Source organism: Dermochelys coriacea, chromosome 3 (assembly GCF_009764565.3).
Source record: "Dermochelys coriacea isolate rDerCor1 chromosome 3, rDerCor1.pri.v4, whole genome shotgun sequence".
Taxonomy (NCBI): Eukaryota; Metazoa; Chordata; order Testudines; family Dermochelyidae; genus Dermochelys; species Dermochelys coriacea.
In genome coordinates this window covers 4532976-4548848 of record NC_050070.1, presented here as the reverse complement: position 1 = coordinate 4548848, position 15873 = coordinate 4532976, and the positions used below count along the sequence as shown (strand labels likewise).

Here is a 15873-nt window from a genome sequence, read left to right as displayed (position 1 = left end):
CTCCAGAGCTGGAAAAGAGCTAATTCCCAGACGACCAACAGGAGGCGCCGTGTTGGTGAGTCTGTGGTCTGCTACACCCCTGCTTTGACAAAAACACTTGCTTATTGCACTACTGGAAAGTGCTTATACTACAGTGATGAATGATAAAATCTATAGGGAATAGAATAGTGTGTGTACATGTGAGTGTGTATACATAAAGTAAAAATGTGTATGCGTGAATGAGCATGTGCTTAGAAGGGTGTTTGAACATGCAAATGTGTATGTACACGTGTGTGTGTATACATAGGAGTGTGCGTGAATGTAAACATGCACCTACTGTGTGAATACATGTGAACACAGGTGTGTGTCTCTGTGTGCAAACAGGTGTGAGTGTGAAAAACTGTGAATGAGTGTGCACACGGGTGTGTGTCTGTGTGGGGGTAGATGAGGCAGGTTGCAGTTTAGCACACTTGGAGAGAATCTTTCCCTGTGTTGTGCCGAAGAAATACGCAACTTAACACCTTCATTTATTACTAATACCTGTTTTTAACTGGTTTAATATGAGAGCTGCTCGCACGGCTGGTTCTCAGGGTACAGGAGATGAGGGGGAGGGGCTGGAATTAGGATCAAAGCAGGACCACAGCACAAGGAACTGTTATTGTCATAATGGGTAGCTAGACTATGTATACAGTAACTCAGCAGGAGTTTTGCCTGAGTGAGATTAAAAAGACTGGAACTTTTCAGTTGGAAAAGAGACGACTAAGGTGGGATATGATAGAGATCTATAAAATCAGGACTGGTGCAGAGAAAGTGAATAAGGAAGTGACATTTATCCCTTCACATCACACAAGAACTAGGGCTCGCTCAATGAAATGAATAGGCAGCAGGTTTAAAACAAGTGGAAGGAAGTATTTCTTCACACAACGCACAGTCAACCTATTGAACTCATTGCTGGAGGATGTTGTGAAGGCCAAAAGTATAATTGGGTTAAAAAAAGAATTGAATTAAATAAATTAATGGAGGACAGGTCCATCAATGGCTATTAGCCATGATGGTTAGGGACACAACTGCATGATCTGGGTGTCTCTAAACCTCTGACTGCCAGAAGCTGGGACTGGACAACAGGGGATGGATCACTGTTGGAAAAAGGCACGCTGGGCTAGATGGACTGTTGGTCTGATCCAGTATGGTCTGATCCAGTATGACCATTCTTATGTTCAGGATTAGACCCTAAATAATAATCCCTAATGTACTAGCCTGAGCTTTTATACATCCACCCAGCACCCCAGTAAGGGAGGAAAATGTTACAATTCCCATTTTACAGGTGGGGAAACTGAGTCACTGGACGATTAAGTGACTTGCTCCAGCCAGAGGGCTCCCACTCCTCTGTTTAGAACACTAGGCCACACTCCTCTCATGCTTAACCAGGCAACACATATCCTTTTCTTGGAAGGAGAGCCCTAGGTTGACTTTCTATCCCACAGGCCAAGTACATAGGAAGAAGCTGCCAAACCTGTCTATATAAATCCCAATGATCTCATGTGTTTTCTTCATGTTTTCTGGGGGAAAACATGAGAGAGAGAAGGTGTTTTAGCACAGATATGCAGGCCAATGGTTAGTTTCCGAGTCTCAGAGGTTTCAGAGAGCTCGGAGGAAGCTGGGAGGAGTGCAGCGAACAAACACTGTTTGAATGCAAGGCTCAAGCAACAGTCTGGGCTCAGTGTTGTTGAAAACAAACCTTTGCCCAGGACTGATGTGCTCTCGTGTTCCAGAGACTGGAGCGTACTGGGATGAAAGGGACTGGGGGCTATTTACATGGGTCGAAAGGGGAGTGGATCTCTCTGGGTGAATGGGTCAACATCCAGGGTGCACCGAAATCCACCCTGAACATAGAGGTGGCGGAACTGGGGGAGTGACGGGGGAAATAGTGGAGATAAGGCGATTGATGGTTCTACCACTGCAATACTTTCTCTGTAGCCAGGGGCAGCCTGGGCCCCAGGCCTCCTCTGGGCCAGCCCCCTCAGCGCTGAGGAGAGGAGGCCCCTGGAGCCAGGCTGGGCGCGGAAGAGGTAGCCTGGTGGAAATGTGTTATTTGGGGGAGGAGGGCCGTTTCTCTCCATGGCAGGAGATGCTGCCAGCAGCGGAGGTGGGAGGCCAGGTGCCAGGTGGGTGGGAGGGCAGCTGTTCTAGCTGCCAGGGTGGGGAGCGGGGACACCATGGGTTATGGCTACACTGCAGCTGGAAGCAAGCGTCCCGGTCCAGATAGCTAGCACGCTAACGGTAGCAGAATGGACAGTGTTGGCGGTTCGGGCTGGCCACCGGAGCTTGGACCCAGGGGGTTGGGTGGGCTTGGTCTCCGGGAGCTCCACCCAGCTGCAGTGTAGCCATACCTCATGCTGCTGCCAGCGCTCGGACCCTGCTACTTCCTCAGCTTGCCATGCCTCTCTGAGCCAAGGCATCTGCTCCACCCACTGCTTGTGCCTCTGCCAGGGTCCCAGGCGTTCCCCGAGCTCACTTTGTGCCCCAGGCTCCTCCATGCCCACCCCCAGCCCCAAACCTCACCCATTCACAGCAAGTGTCTGTCACCTCTGCCCCACTGGGTTACAATGTCCTCACTCTGATCAGAACCGCTGGATGCGAACGCCCTCAGCTTTCGGGGGAGTTTGGTAACTTGCCTCTTCCCAGCAGCTCTGGCCTTGGATCCATCTGCTGAGGTTTGGCCCGGCCCTAAGAATATGCAGCAGGTGTCGTCTAGAGCTGCAGAGGCCTGATCCAAAGTCCATTGACGCAAGTGGGATTCTTTCCATCGGCTTCATGGGGAGTTGGATCAGGCTCTAAGGGATCAAGCCCTGTTTCTGGGCTGTGCTACCATTTCCTTTCCGAAATACACCTGCCTGAAAAAATTGCTTCTTCACTGTGTGCTTAGAAAGGGCTAGGAAAGGAGGCTGGTCACGACACTGCACTTAAAACCCCTCGGCTGGCCCACGCCAACTGATTCGGGCTTCTGGGTGTGGGGCTGGTTAACCACAGTGTAGACTGCCCAGCTCCGGCTGCAGCCTGAGCTCTGGGACCCTCCCACCATGCAAGGTCCTAGAGCCTGCGCTCCAGCCTGAGTCTGAATATCTACACTGCAGTTAAACAACTCCTTTCGCCTGAGCCCTGTGAGCCCATGTCAGCTGGCACAGGCCAGCGGCGGGGTTTTAATTGCAGTGTAGACCCTGCTCTAGGACTCCTGGGTTCAGTGGTTTGAACATTGGCCTGCTGAACCCAGGGTTGTGAGTTCAATCCTTGAGGGGGCCATTTAGGGATCTGGGGCAAAAAAAATTGGGGATTGTGCCGGCTTTGAGCAGGGGGTTGGACTAGATGACCTCCTGAGGTCCCTTCCAACCCTGATATTCTATGATTCTATTGCAGACTCTGTCCTGAACTCACTGGGCAAGTCATCTCCCCTCAGTTTCCCCATCTGTCAAAAGAGGATAATTGAGAGACAAGGTGGGGGAGGGAATATCTCTTATTGGACCAACTTCTGCTGGTGAGAGGGACAGGTCTGGACCAACACGGCTACACCAACCCCGCATACAAATGCTGCTCCCCTGCCTCTCAGGGGAGAGTGTGGGGAAGAAGACAGGAGAACAGCGGGTCCTTACAAAGACTAACGGGTTCTGGGCCTAGTGCACCCAGCAAACACCAGCTGCTGGTCCTAAAGACTCTGAACCCTCTGTCTCCTCAAAGCGCTGCCTTTAACATACCTGGCTGCTGAGTACAGCATCCCAGCCAGGCCCGTGGCCAAGGGGAAAGGACTCGACTGCGATCCGAGGGGAGGAAAACAAGCTAATAGAACAACCTCTCCCATGCTGTGTTGTTGTAGCTCAGTCAAGTCCCAGGATATTCGCAAGACAAGGTGGGTGAGGTAATAACTTTCACTGGCCCGACACTGTAAGCTGGAAAGCTCATGTCTCTCCCCAGTAGACGTTGGTCCAATCGGAGATATTACCTCACCCAAAATGTCCTGAACACAACAACAAGGGTAAAACTTGGCCGCCTCCCAGATCCGTTCCAGGAATGGCAGCTCCTGCTGTGCTCTGCCAGCCCCAGTAGGGTGCAGTTGCCTTGGCTCCCTGGCCCTGGTCTCTGGGCTCTGCATGTGTATTCCGGGTTAGTCATGCCGCCGTCCGCTCTCGAGCACCCCATGGTCTGTAACTTACGCAAGAAAAAGAAATGTACAGGCTCCCATCCAATCCTGCAGCTCAGCCCTGCCCTGTAGTGGAGCCCCCCCTCCACCTCCCCACTGTGCTGTGCTCCCAGCTCAGGCCTGCCTTGTAGCATTCCAAGAGCTTTGCTGGGGTGCCCTTGCTCCCCTATCCCCCTACTGTCTCCTTGGCTCATTCCTGCCCATAAGACACTAGAGGATCTCTCTGGTTCTGCCTTGTGCCCTGCTACATTTCTGCAGCTCCCATCTCCCCAGGCGTGGCTCCCCATGCTATGGCATTTTCAGTGCTTTCTCCTGTCCACTTGAGTCCTGGCTGAGAGGCTGTGATGGGTTCAGTCACACAGACCCCCTTGGGACTGTCACCTGATGTGCTGAAATTACCTCTGAGCCCATTTTCCCTGCCAGCTTGGGACTCCAGAACCCTGCCTTGTTGAGCCAGACACACTAACCGGCTGCAGCACAGACCCAGGGCCTAGACCACACCCCCAAAGCTGCGGGCTTTAGGTGAAAACTGCTCAGCAGGTCACCTATCTCCAGCACCCAGACACCCAGCTCCCCATGGGATCCAAACCCCAAATGAATCCATTTTACTCTGTATAAAGCTTATATGGGGTAAACTCATAAATTGTCCACCCTCTATAACACTGATAGAGAGATATGTACAGCTGTTTGCTCCCCCAGGTATTAATCACATACTCTGGGTTTACTAACAAACAAAAGTGATTTTATTAAGCATAAAAAGTAGGATTTAAGGTTTCAAGTAATAACAGACAGAACAAAGTAAGTCACCAAGTAAAATAAAGCAAAACCACGCAAGTCTAAGCCTAATACATTAAGAAACTGATTACAGGTATCAGAGTAGCAGCTGTGTTAGTCTGTATTCACAAAAAGAAAAGGAGAACTTGTGGCACCTTAGAGACTAACAAATTTATTTGAGCATAAGTTTTCATGAGCTACAGCTCACTTCTTTTTAATGAAAAGTGTGGTAATAATCTGGGTGGGTGACCGCTACCTCGTGTGGGATGGAATCAGAGCTGCCCAACTGCATGTCCTAGGCCTTGGGAGGTTAATAGTGCTTCTCCTTCAGCTTGCGTGGCAGGGGCTTGGCCTTTTGGGGCTGGAAGGCTCTGAGTTCTAGCCTCGCTAGCGCTGTGACGTTTTCTGCTGTAATTCCCCCAGCCTCAGAGGGCGAGAGCAGCAGGGTCAATAAGGCACGTGCTACATAAGAACCAGCCACCCAGAGCTGCGAGCAGGCCCTGAAGGGTGGAGCTGTTCTGGTCATGCTGCTCAAACAAAGTGTTTTCCTTCCTTCCCTGGGTAGCATGGACAGAGAGGTGGAGAAGGACAGAAGGGTGACAGCAAAAACAGGCAAGTGGCTATTTGGGGCTCCAAGAACTAGTTTCCAGTTGACTGCAGCCCTGTGATGGTATTGGGGGGGGGGGGCAAAATGTTTGCTTGGCCCACAGTGCCCAGGCAACGTTAACCTAGCTCCAGCTGCCCATCTAAGCAGGGTCTATTCCTTCCATCTGGGCTTGTTTCACTCTCTATCCCTGCCTGTAAACCCCCCCATATGTTTTGAGGTGATGTAAAGTCTCTGTCCCCCTCCACACTGAGAGACCCGGGTTCAAATCCTGACTCAGCTGGCAAGAAGTTTTGTGGCCCTGAATGCACCCTCTGACCACCCAGTCCTGCACTCAACCCATTGACTCCCAGGAGAGATGAGGGTTTTCAGCACCAGGGCAATACCAGAGAGCTAGCACTGGACTAGCAGGGTGGCATGTTAAGATGCAGGCAACATCTTATATTTCTATAGCATCTTCCAACTGTGGGGGGGAACAGACCAGACTTGCTGAACCAGCAAGACCCCAGAGTGGCTTAGGGTAGAGTGAGCAGTAAGATTGCAATGGAATGTAGGGGGAAAAGAATGTAATTAGCAATGTGGCATTTCACCCTACTTAACAAATGACCCGTCCAGCCACATCGCACCCCCCTAACGCTGTCATGTGATGGGTGGGACTGGAGAAGGATGGTCAGATTCCAGGAGGCTCTTAGTTTGGTGTGATCATATAATCCTAGAATACCAGGGTTGGAAGGGACCTCAGGAGGTCACCTAGTCCAACCCCCTGGTCAAAGTAGGACCAACACCAACTAAATCATCCCAGCCAGGGCTTTGTCAAGCCAGGCCTTAAAAATCTCAAAAGAAGGAGATTCCACCACCTCCCTAGGTAATGCATTCCAGTGCTTCACCACCCTCCTAGTGAAAAAGTTTTTCCTACTATCCAACCTAAACCTCCCCCACTACAACTTGAGACCATTGCTCCTTGTTCTGTCATCTGCTACCACTGAGAACAGTCTAGATCCATCCTCTTTGGAACCCCCTTTCAGGTAGTTGAAAGCAGCTATCAAATCCCACCTCATTCTTCTCTTCCCCAAACTAAACAATCCCAGTTCCCTCAGCCTCTCCTCATAAGTCATGTTTTCCAGCCCCCTGATCATTTTTGTTGCCCTCTGCTGGATGCTTTCCAATTTTTCCACATCCTTCTTGTAGTGTGGGGCCCAAAACTGGACACAGTACTCCAGATGAGGCCTCACCAATGCCGAATAGAGCGGAACGATCACGTCCTAATGCTCCGGAATGTGAGGTGGTGGCCAGGCCACCAGATGAACACGTCTCAGCATGCGACGCTGGCCTCTGGCCATGCACAGCAAAGATCTCTTTCCTACAACTCTGCCTGCTGCATCACTTATTGCCAAGGAAACAAGCTTGCTACTGCGTCACCAATGCCACTTCCTAGGATTCCTTTGGCAGTCTCTCATCCAAGTACCAAACACACCCAAAACTGCTTAGCCCCCAAATTAGTTCAGGAGCCTCACATCCTCTTTGCGATTGATCGGAGGGTTTGGCCATTGGGGTTCCTTGCCAGATATGCCTCGGCATGGCTTTGGAGAGCTCCATCTTCCTGGCTAGCTCAGGTGATCTGGGAGAGTCTGGTCGCCTGACGTATCTTGTTTTTTCTCAAAGCCACCTGCTTGTGACTGTGGATCTGATGCTATTTCTCACTCCTGTTCACCTCCTCTGTCATGCCAGATAATTCAGTCTTCACGCTGGAAACCTTCTTCCCAGGAGCTCTCTGCTCCGCTGCGAACATTGCTTGCTCTTTATTTTTGTTTGCGGTGGGGGATTCACCATCACAGCTCAGAAGAGCTTATTCTTTCTCTGCAGTAGATCCCCAGCACCCTCAGAAATCTTCCCTCCGCACGCTAAAGTGTAAATGTATTTGGTCAGCCCCACCTGCCTGTTAAAGGGACACTGGCAGGTTGAATACAATAGGTCCTCTGGTCCCGCAGAACTGCACCTAGGTCCTGATCCAAAGCCACTGTGAATCTTTCCACTGTGAATCATTTCAGTAGGCACAGCCAGACTGGATCAGACCCAAGGTTCACCTACCCCAGGGTCCTGTCTCCAATAGTGGGCACTGCCAGCTGCTTCAGAGGAGTAAGAACCCCACTGTAGCAGACGTGGGATAATCTGCCCTTTGTGTAGGTCTCATCCCGATCTCTGATAGTGAGCATCTCAAGCCCTGATGCATGTGCTTTGGATCAGGCCCTTATTACAGGATTGGAGGGGAAAGGCAAAAGAGGCTGTAACGCACCTCTACTCACTCCCCATCCTAATGCTGGCTGGAGATCAGTCCAGTTCCTGGCACAACTTAGAGCAGCACCAGGGCTGCTCTACGTTTCACCCAGCCACCCACAGTCTCATAGGTGGGGACTGCTGGAGCCTGGGGCACTCCTGCCAGGCCACATGTCCCCAGAAACATCCCCTGGATGGCCAGCTGCTTTGCAGAGCAGCTGTAGCTGGGGCTCACATGTATTTAAAGATCCCTGCACTTCCCTTTATATGTCACTTGGCCATTGCTGCCAGAAAAAAAGATTGGGAAACAGGGATGTACATACATCACAAGGGCTAATGACCTGAGGTGAACGACCTGATCTCACTGCTGCTGACCTACCTGACAAAGCCCCCTTTGGATTTCGGAAGGATCATGCCCCAAATGAACAAGGGGCTTTGGCTCGATAGTACCATAATCGTGCAAAGTGTTAGGAGCCTGATTCGTGCTCGCTACCCGCTGGATTCTGGGGCTTGGTAATTAATAGCTCTCGCAACAGGCTGGGAGCAATGGGATGCTGGGTTGGAAGGACCTGGCTGTTAACAGAGTGGGCAGCTGTCTTGCTATGGGAAGCATATCTGAAAGTGGTCCATTGAGCCTGGTTTTGCCACCAGGGCCAATGTGGAGTGTTTCTGAGGAATCCCTGTAGCTTACCGACTTGTGTAATAGTGTCTCATGGGAGGAATTCCTTCCTGACCCCATTGCTGATCACCTCATGCCCTGAAGCGTGAGGATTAGTAGCGTCTGTAGTTTTATCCCAGCATGTGGAACTGCAGTTGCGGCTTTTATTCTAGAGAGACACTAGCCTCTGTATGGTAAAGATAAAAGCCAGTATGATGTCCCTCTTCAAGGTCTGAAGCCAGGATCTCCATCCTTGAGCTAAAGGAATTACCCTATTAGCTAATGGTAGAAGGCTATTATCCTGTAATAGATCAGCCACTAGAGGGACACATGACACACACTTTGCCAGTGGGTTACCTAGCTTTCCAGCAGAAACCCAGTCCTGACCAACTTCCACCCCCATCCCTCTTATTTAGCCAAAACTAAATCAACCCATCTGTAATTTCTCATGAATGATCCTACGCCAGGGTACATATTTTGTGGAAAGTTTGAGGCAAATGGGACAAGGCGTTTTGGAGATATGAGAGTTGTTGTTTAAGAAAAAAAAAATGAGGCTTTCATTTCTTGAAAGTTTCCCAATGTTTTTTGGCTGGTCCTAGTATCGCAATGGCCTGGCCTGGTATCTCCCCATTTGTTTCAGCCTGTTGGTCTCAGGCGAGTTCTGGGGTGGGGTGAGATCACATTATTCATTGTGATGGATGGATGCGTTAGAAACTCCACAGCATTCTGAAGGAACGTGTGGCACTGATACAGGCCTTGGGAAGGCTGCAGCTGGCTGCTGTGAATCTGCAAAAGCACAATCCAGCATTGCACAGCAAGTACATACGTTGTAGTGTTTGGGGCAGTGGTTCTCAGACTGTGAGCTGCTTGTGGCCCAATCAGCACACAGCTGCAGCCCATGTGACATCCTCAGGGCCATTCAGGCAGTATATATATTGCGTGGATGTGGCCCACATCACAGGTAGAGAGCTGCATATGTGCCCCACAGTAGTAAATAGGTTCAGAAGCACTGGTCCTGGGTTTAAAGTTTGTATCCTTTCCCCTACAATGTTCCAATATGGTGGTTTTCCCTCTTAACTCACTGATGCATGTTGTAACAAATCCATGGCCACCTGTGATTTCATGGCAACAGTGGGTTTCGAACCGCGGTTCTTCTAAGCACAGCCCTCTAAAGGAGAATCTTCATGCACTGACCGAGATATTGTACCTGTGACACACAGGGGGACAGTTCTGAGGCCACCCAAGAGAGGGCAGTGGTCCACTAGCTAACTCATTGCAGTTCTGATGCATTCCGTGCAATTTAAAATTTCTTTCTTTCCCTGAAAAGAAAAGGAGGACTTGTGGCACCTTAGAGACTAACAAATTTATTAGAGCATAAGCTTTTGTGAGCTACAGCTCACTTCATCGGATGCATCCGATGAAGTGAGCTGTAGCTCACAAAAGCTTATGCTCTAATAAATTTGTTAGTCTCTCTAAGGTGCCACAAGTCCTCCTTTTCTTTTTGCGAATACAGACTAACACAGCTGCTACTCTGAAACCTTTCTTTCCCTGGGAAATCATCTAAATGTCTATGAGAGGGATGCTGGCCATTTGGGGATTGAGACAGCGAGACAGACAGAAGGACAGAAAGAGACTCATTTTTAATGAGCAAATTATGCTCTTTCATGTCTCAAACACCCAACCCCACCATCCCTGGCTTTGCTTCATCCCTGGATTTTTAATTGTTCCTCACCAGTAAAATGGGGGAGAGAATGCTTCCTTTATCTATCCTATTTAGGTGGTAAGCATATTACTCTGCGTGTTTGTGTGCAGCCCTGGGTGCTACGGAAATCAACGTAATAATAATGCAGCTGATCTCAGGAGACAGTTGGGCCTTCATAGAACCAGCGAGATTAGAACTCAGAGCCCTGGGAGCACAGGTCTCTGCCGGGGAGATAATTAGAGGGGTGGTATATGTTGGGATTCTCTCCAAGCCCTTTTCCATTCAGCTTATCCAGACTATCTCACCAAGTTCTGGGAGCAAACTTCCTCCAGTTCTCTGGGATCCAGAAACTCAGGTCAACTCTGCCTCGTCACTCAGGTTTTGCTCTGAGGTGCGTAGCAGCTCTATGCCAGGCCCAGGGGCAAGGTTTTAGATACAGGGTGATACCCACAATTCCAGATCATGTCACACCGTACACAGCTTATAGAATCATAAACACATAGGAGTAGAAGGAACCTTGATAGGTCATCTAGTCCAGTCCCCTGCACTCATGACAGGACTAAATGTTATCTAAACCAGCTGTGACAGGTGTTTGTCTAACCTGCTCTTAAAATTCTCCCTTGACAGAAATTCCACAACCTCCCTAGGTAATTTGTTCCAGTACTTAACTACCCTGACAGGAAATTTTTCCTAACGTCCAGCCTAAATCTCTCCTGCTGCAATATAAGCCCATTATTTCCTGTCTTGACCTGTCCTCAGTGGATAAGCAGAACAATTTATTACCCAACTCCTTATAATAACCTTTTATGTACTTTAAAATGATTATCATGTCTCCCTCAGTCTTCTCCAAACTTTTTATAATCTTCCCTCATAGGTCATGTTTTCTGGACCTTTAATCATTTTTGTTGCTCTTCTCTGGACTCTCTCCAATTTGTCCACATCTTTCCCAAAGTGCAGTGCCCAGAACTGGACACAATACTCCAACTGAGACCTAATCAGCATGGAGTAGAGCGGAAGAATTACTTCTCAAGTTTTGCTTACAACACTTCTGCTAATACATCCCAGAAGGATGTCTGCTTTTTTGCAACAGTGTTACACTGCTGACTCATATTTAGCTTGTGATCCACTATGACCCCCAGATCCCTTTCCGCAGTATTCCTTCCTAGGCAGTCATTTCCCATTGTGTATATGTGCAACTGATTGTTCCTTCCTAAGTGGAGTACTTTGCATTTGTCCTTATTGAATTTCATCCCATTAATTTCAGACCAATTCTCCAGTGTGTCAAGATCCTTTTGAATTTTAATCCTATCCTCCAAAGCACTTGCAACCCCCCCCCCCCAGTTTGGTATCATCTGCAAATTTTATAAGTGTACTCTCTATACCATTATCCAAATCATTTATGAAGATACTGAATAGACCCAGACCCAGGACAGATCCCTGTGGGACTCCACTTGATATGCTTTTCTAGCCTGACTGAACCATTGGTAACCACTCTCTGAGAAGTTTTCCAACCAGTTGTGCACCCACCTTATAGTAGGTTCATCTAGGTTGTATTTCCCTAGTTTACTTATGAGACGGTCACATGAGACAGTATCAAAAGCCTTACTAAAGTCAAGATATACCAATCTACTGCTTCCTCCTCCCCCCCATCCACAATGCTTGTTAGCCTGTCAAAGAAGGATATTAGGTTTATACACATTTTTCCTCACTACTAACATCTACTTCTTGAATCTAATTGTTTTGGGGATCATACAGAGCACATAAGGACCTGTTACTTTGCAGATCATCTAAGACCCAATCACTGAGGTCCTCACCTCATCTACATTTCAAGCTTATCAGTGCAGGGTCTTCCAACTTATCTCAATTAGCCTGAAAACACCATCTGGGACTCCAGGACGCAGCCTGTCACACCCTTGCTTTCAGTTTAACCTGGCACTCAAATGAAGCTAGATGCAAGGTTACTCACCCCAGCAAGATCTCTGCTTACAGTATGGCCTCCTAGGAAAAGTCCCATGTCCTGGCACATGTCGGAACAGACTGGACAAGACACTGGAAAGCATCCCATAGGGAACCATGCTGCAATGGCAGGAAGAGACAAGACTGGATGATGATCTAAAAAGCCTTTTTTCCATCCCTCTGCTGCCTGGGAAGACGCATGTCTCCTTTCTGTTATGGCAACAACCTTCCCATCACAGAGCTCACCAAGAACTAGCCAGAGGAGTGATTTTTTTGCTGGCAACTAGAATTTCAATGGGCATTTTCCCCCCCTTCATCACAGACTGTTGTCTAAAATCCAGCCATCCCATTCCCCTTCAAGCAATATCCTATTAAATCAGTCCCCTGCTAACCTTGCAATAAGTGTGAACTTCAGGACTTCACCCAGTGTGTTTGCTGGGGGTGGATCCAAGCCAGAAGACCTGGAAATCTGGTGTGTGTGTGTGTGTGTGTGTCTCTCCTCTGTATATACAGGCCCCACTCTGTAATTTGAACCAAATGTCCTCATTTTGTTTCTCCTCCTCTTTATAAACAAGAGGGTAAGTTGCTAGGCAATTCCCATATCCGGTGGCTTTCGGCCAGGTGAATCCTAATACAATTTTAACTGATGATGATTTTTGATTTGGTTGGGTTTGGCTTTGATCCCTCACACCTCAGGCTGCACAATAAATAGAACTTGAGGGAAAGGAATGAAATCCCGAGCCTGGATCCAGAGCACGGTGTTGTCCCCCTTCCTTTCTAAATGGGTCCACTTCTCAACACGGGCTTGGGGAATCTTTGATCTTAACTGTTTCAGCTGCTACTTCCAAACAGAATTTTGAAAACAGAGCTCCTGGGGGCCTGATTTTCAGAAGGGGAGAGCACTGGAGTCCTGGGTGTTCAGCACCTCTAAAGATCAGGCAAACTCTATGTCTCTGTGTGCGTGCGTGCACTTGTGCCTGCTTAGCATATGCACATTGCCTAAGTGGCAGTCACATGCCTGTGGTCAATTGCAGTTCCCAGGCGGTATTCATGGACTCATAGACTTCAGAACCAGAAGGGACTATCGGGATCACCTAGCCTGACCTCCTGCACATTGCAGGCCGCAGAACCTCACCCACCCACTCCGGTACTAGACTCACAACCTGTGGCTGAGTCACTGACGTCCTCAAATCTTGATTTAAAGATGCTGAGTTACAGAGAATCCACCCTTTACACTAGTTCAAACCAGCAAGCAACCTGTGCCCCACGCTGCAGAGGAAGGCGACTTTCCCCCAGGTACTCTGCCAATCTGACCTGGGGGGAAATTCCTTCCTGACCCCATAGAATGTGTCATCTGCACTCTGCCCCCCAGTCCATCTCCCCTGGGACTCATTCTAACATCCCAACCTCCCACCCCAAGCCATTTAACACATTTTCAATTTATTTTTAAGCAAAGTTGTCAGTCATATTTACTCCCTTTGTTCCCAGTTGTGGGATTTCCCCCTCAAAATATGGCCCCTGGGCATGCAAGAGTCAGTGCAGGGCCAGTGTTGGGTTTAGTCCATTGGGAGCCTGCAGGTTCATGCAGTTGGAAAGAGCAGATTGCCATCTTTCCTGGGCAGCAGTGCTTGATGCCAGCCCTGGAAGAGCCCGAGATATCTGACTGTGGAGACATAACAGAGAACAGCTGCTTCAGTTTGTTTTCATAGAGTTTCAGGCTGGAAGGGGCCAGCAGACCATATTGCCTGACATGTATATCACAGGTCATTACATTTTATCCAGATAAGTCAGTGTTAAGCCCAAAAACTTTAGGCAGACCAAAGCATTTTAGTCTCTGCCACGGGCGGAGAACAGGAGAGACCAAGGTGGCATCAATGTGATGGCAAGGAATTGGTTTGGTGAGTCTCAGCGATGGCTGGATTTTGCTGGCTGTACTTTTCCTCTCCCTCTGAGCTGGGCACTCATGGAGAGAGAAGCTTTCCTCTGCTCTAGAGTCTCCTTGCCATTGTGGCCGGGTGCTGGTCCTGGGGTTGGTGTTGCCCGGAGGTTAGCTGGACACAACTCCACCGATGCAGGTATAGCAAGCGTGGGATGCTGTGACACCCTCCCCCTCAAGTGCCCTGCTCCAGTAAAGGGGGCAGGAAGGAACAGGGTGTAGTGTTACATGAGTTGCATGCAAAAAGCTGCAAAAGCATCTCAGTGTTTGTATATCGCTAGCGCACCTAGAGAGCGCCATCAACTGGCAGGTTAGAGTAGCATCTGTAGTATTGTCCCTACGCTTGAGGGTTCAATACAGTTGCTGTTGTGTCATCCCAAGATGGTTGCTGAGTGGAGCAGCTCTTAGCCCATGGTGCTAGGGGGATTCCTAGCTGCACTGCAGACTGGGACAAGCTGCTGCTATAAGTTAGAGCAGCCCTGGGCTGCTCTAACTTACACTCAGGATCATTTGAACCCCTGGAGCATCTCACCTTGGATATGCCCCATCCCCCAGGCTCCAGGAGGCACAGCACAGAACCAGACCCATTGCAACTAAGGCACCTGACTCTCCCTTTGAGCTGGTGGTGAGGCGCTGCTGGATTCCTCTTTGAGCTCATTGCCAGCCTCTCCCTGCCATCCCCCCCACTACTGCCACCAAGGCTGAGAGAGGGACTGCCATCCAGCAGTGGTTGAGGGGCAAATCCATGGGGTGGGGTGATTCCAGGCAGGGGAAGGGGCCAAGTTATTCAGCACTGACTGCAGACCTCTCTGGATGTCACACACCTGCTTGTGGTCTAGGGTAGATCCTAAAAATCAGCTTGTACCCCAGTCACACCGGTAGGGAAACAGCCTGTTTTCTGAAGGGTTCACAGTGCCCCCGACTGGCGCAGCTCTTGGGACAGGAAGTGGGGAAGAATCTGTAGGCAGGGGGCAATGTAGAGCAGCATATGGTAGTCACCTAGCTAGAACTTTTGGCCAGGACTCCAGGGCTAGCTGCACAATGGTGGAAAGTGGTCCTGCCAGCTATGGCAGCTGGGAGCCATCACCTCCCTGCGGGCTTTGCCAGGCTTCTCACTGTATTAATCAGGCTGATGTCTCCGATTTCCTGCAGGGTCACCTGGAAATAATGGGCTGCCGTGGGCAGGGATTAGGTTCCAGCTGGGCCTAACAGGCTGGTAGCATCCCACCAGCCCAGACGCTGGCTTTAAAGCCATTTGTCATTACGTATTGTGGGTCCAACGCAGACGGTGCAGTCACAGGCAAGTCTGCAAGGGCCAGGTTCCGGGCCGCATTCTGGCTGCTTGGTGCAATGCCAAGCAGCCTCAATCTGGCCTAAACAGCTTCCTGGTGCTTTCCCAGGTAGGGGACCTGGCCAGGGGGATACGGGTGTGGTCAGGGCACCTCTGCACTCTGACTGCACACGTTGCAACTGTGAGTGACCTGACTGGAGTCTCCAGTGGCAAAAGGCCAAGGCATTGCCTATAGATCCTTCTACCACAGACAATGCAGCAGATGCAGCTGTGTGAGAGGCCTCTAGGGGAAAGCCAAGTACTAACCCAGGAAGGGTTTAATTTATACCCTCACATTCCGAGTTGTCTAGTTAACCTTGACAGCCCTTTAATCTCTGCTTCCTCATTTGACTGGTTGACAGCTCCCGGGAAGCACTGCAAACCACTCCAGGAGCCGGCAAAGCCAGGCTGCTGGTGTTAATTAGAGCAAAGAACTCAATCACGGTCCCCAATTCCTGGCCAGCCAGG

The 15873-nt window shown here is 49.6% G+C and overlaps 1 protein-coding gene across 2 annotated transcripts in view; it reads left to right on the top strand.

Annotated features, from left to right (window-relative positions):
• Positions 1–15873, top strand: part of SCARA5 (scavenger receptor class A member 5) — a 127854-nt gene that overhangs the window by 50725 nt on the left and 61256 nt on the right. The window lies entirely within an intron of this gene.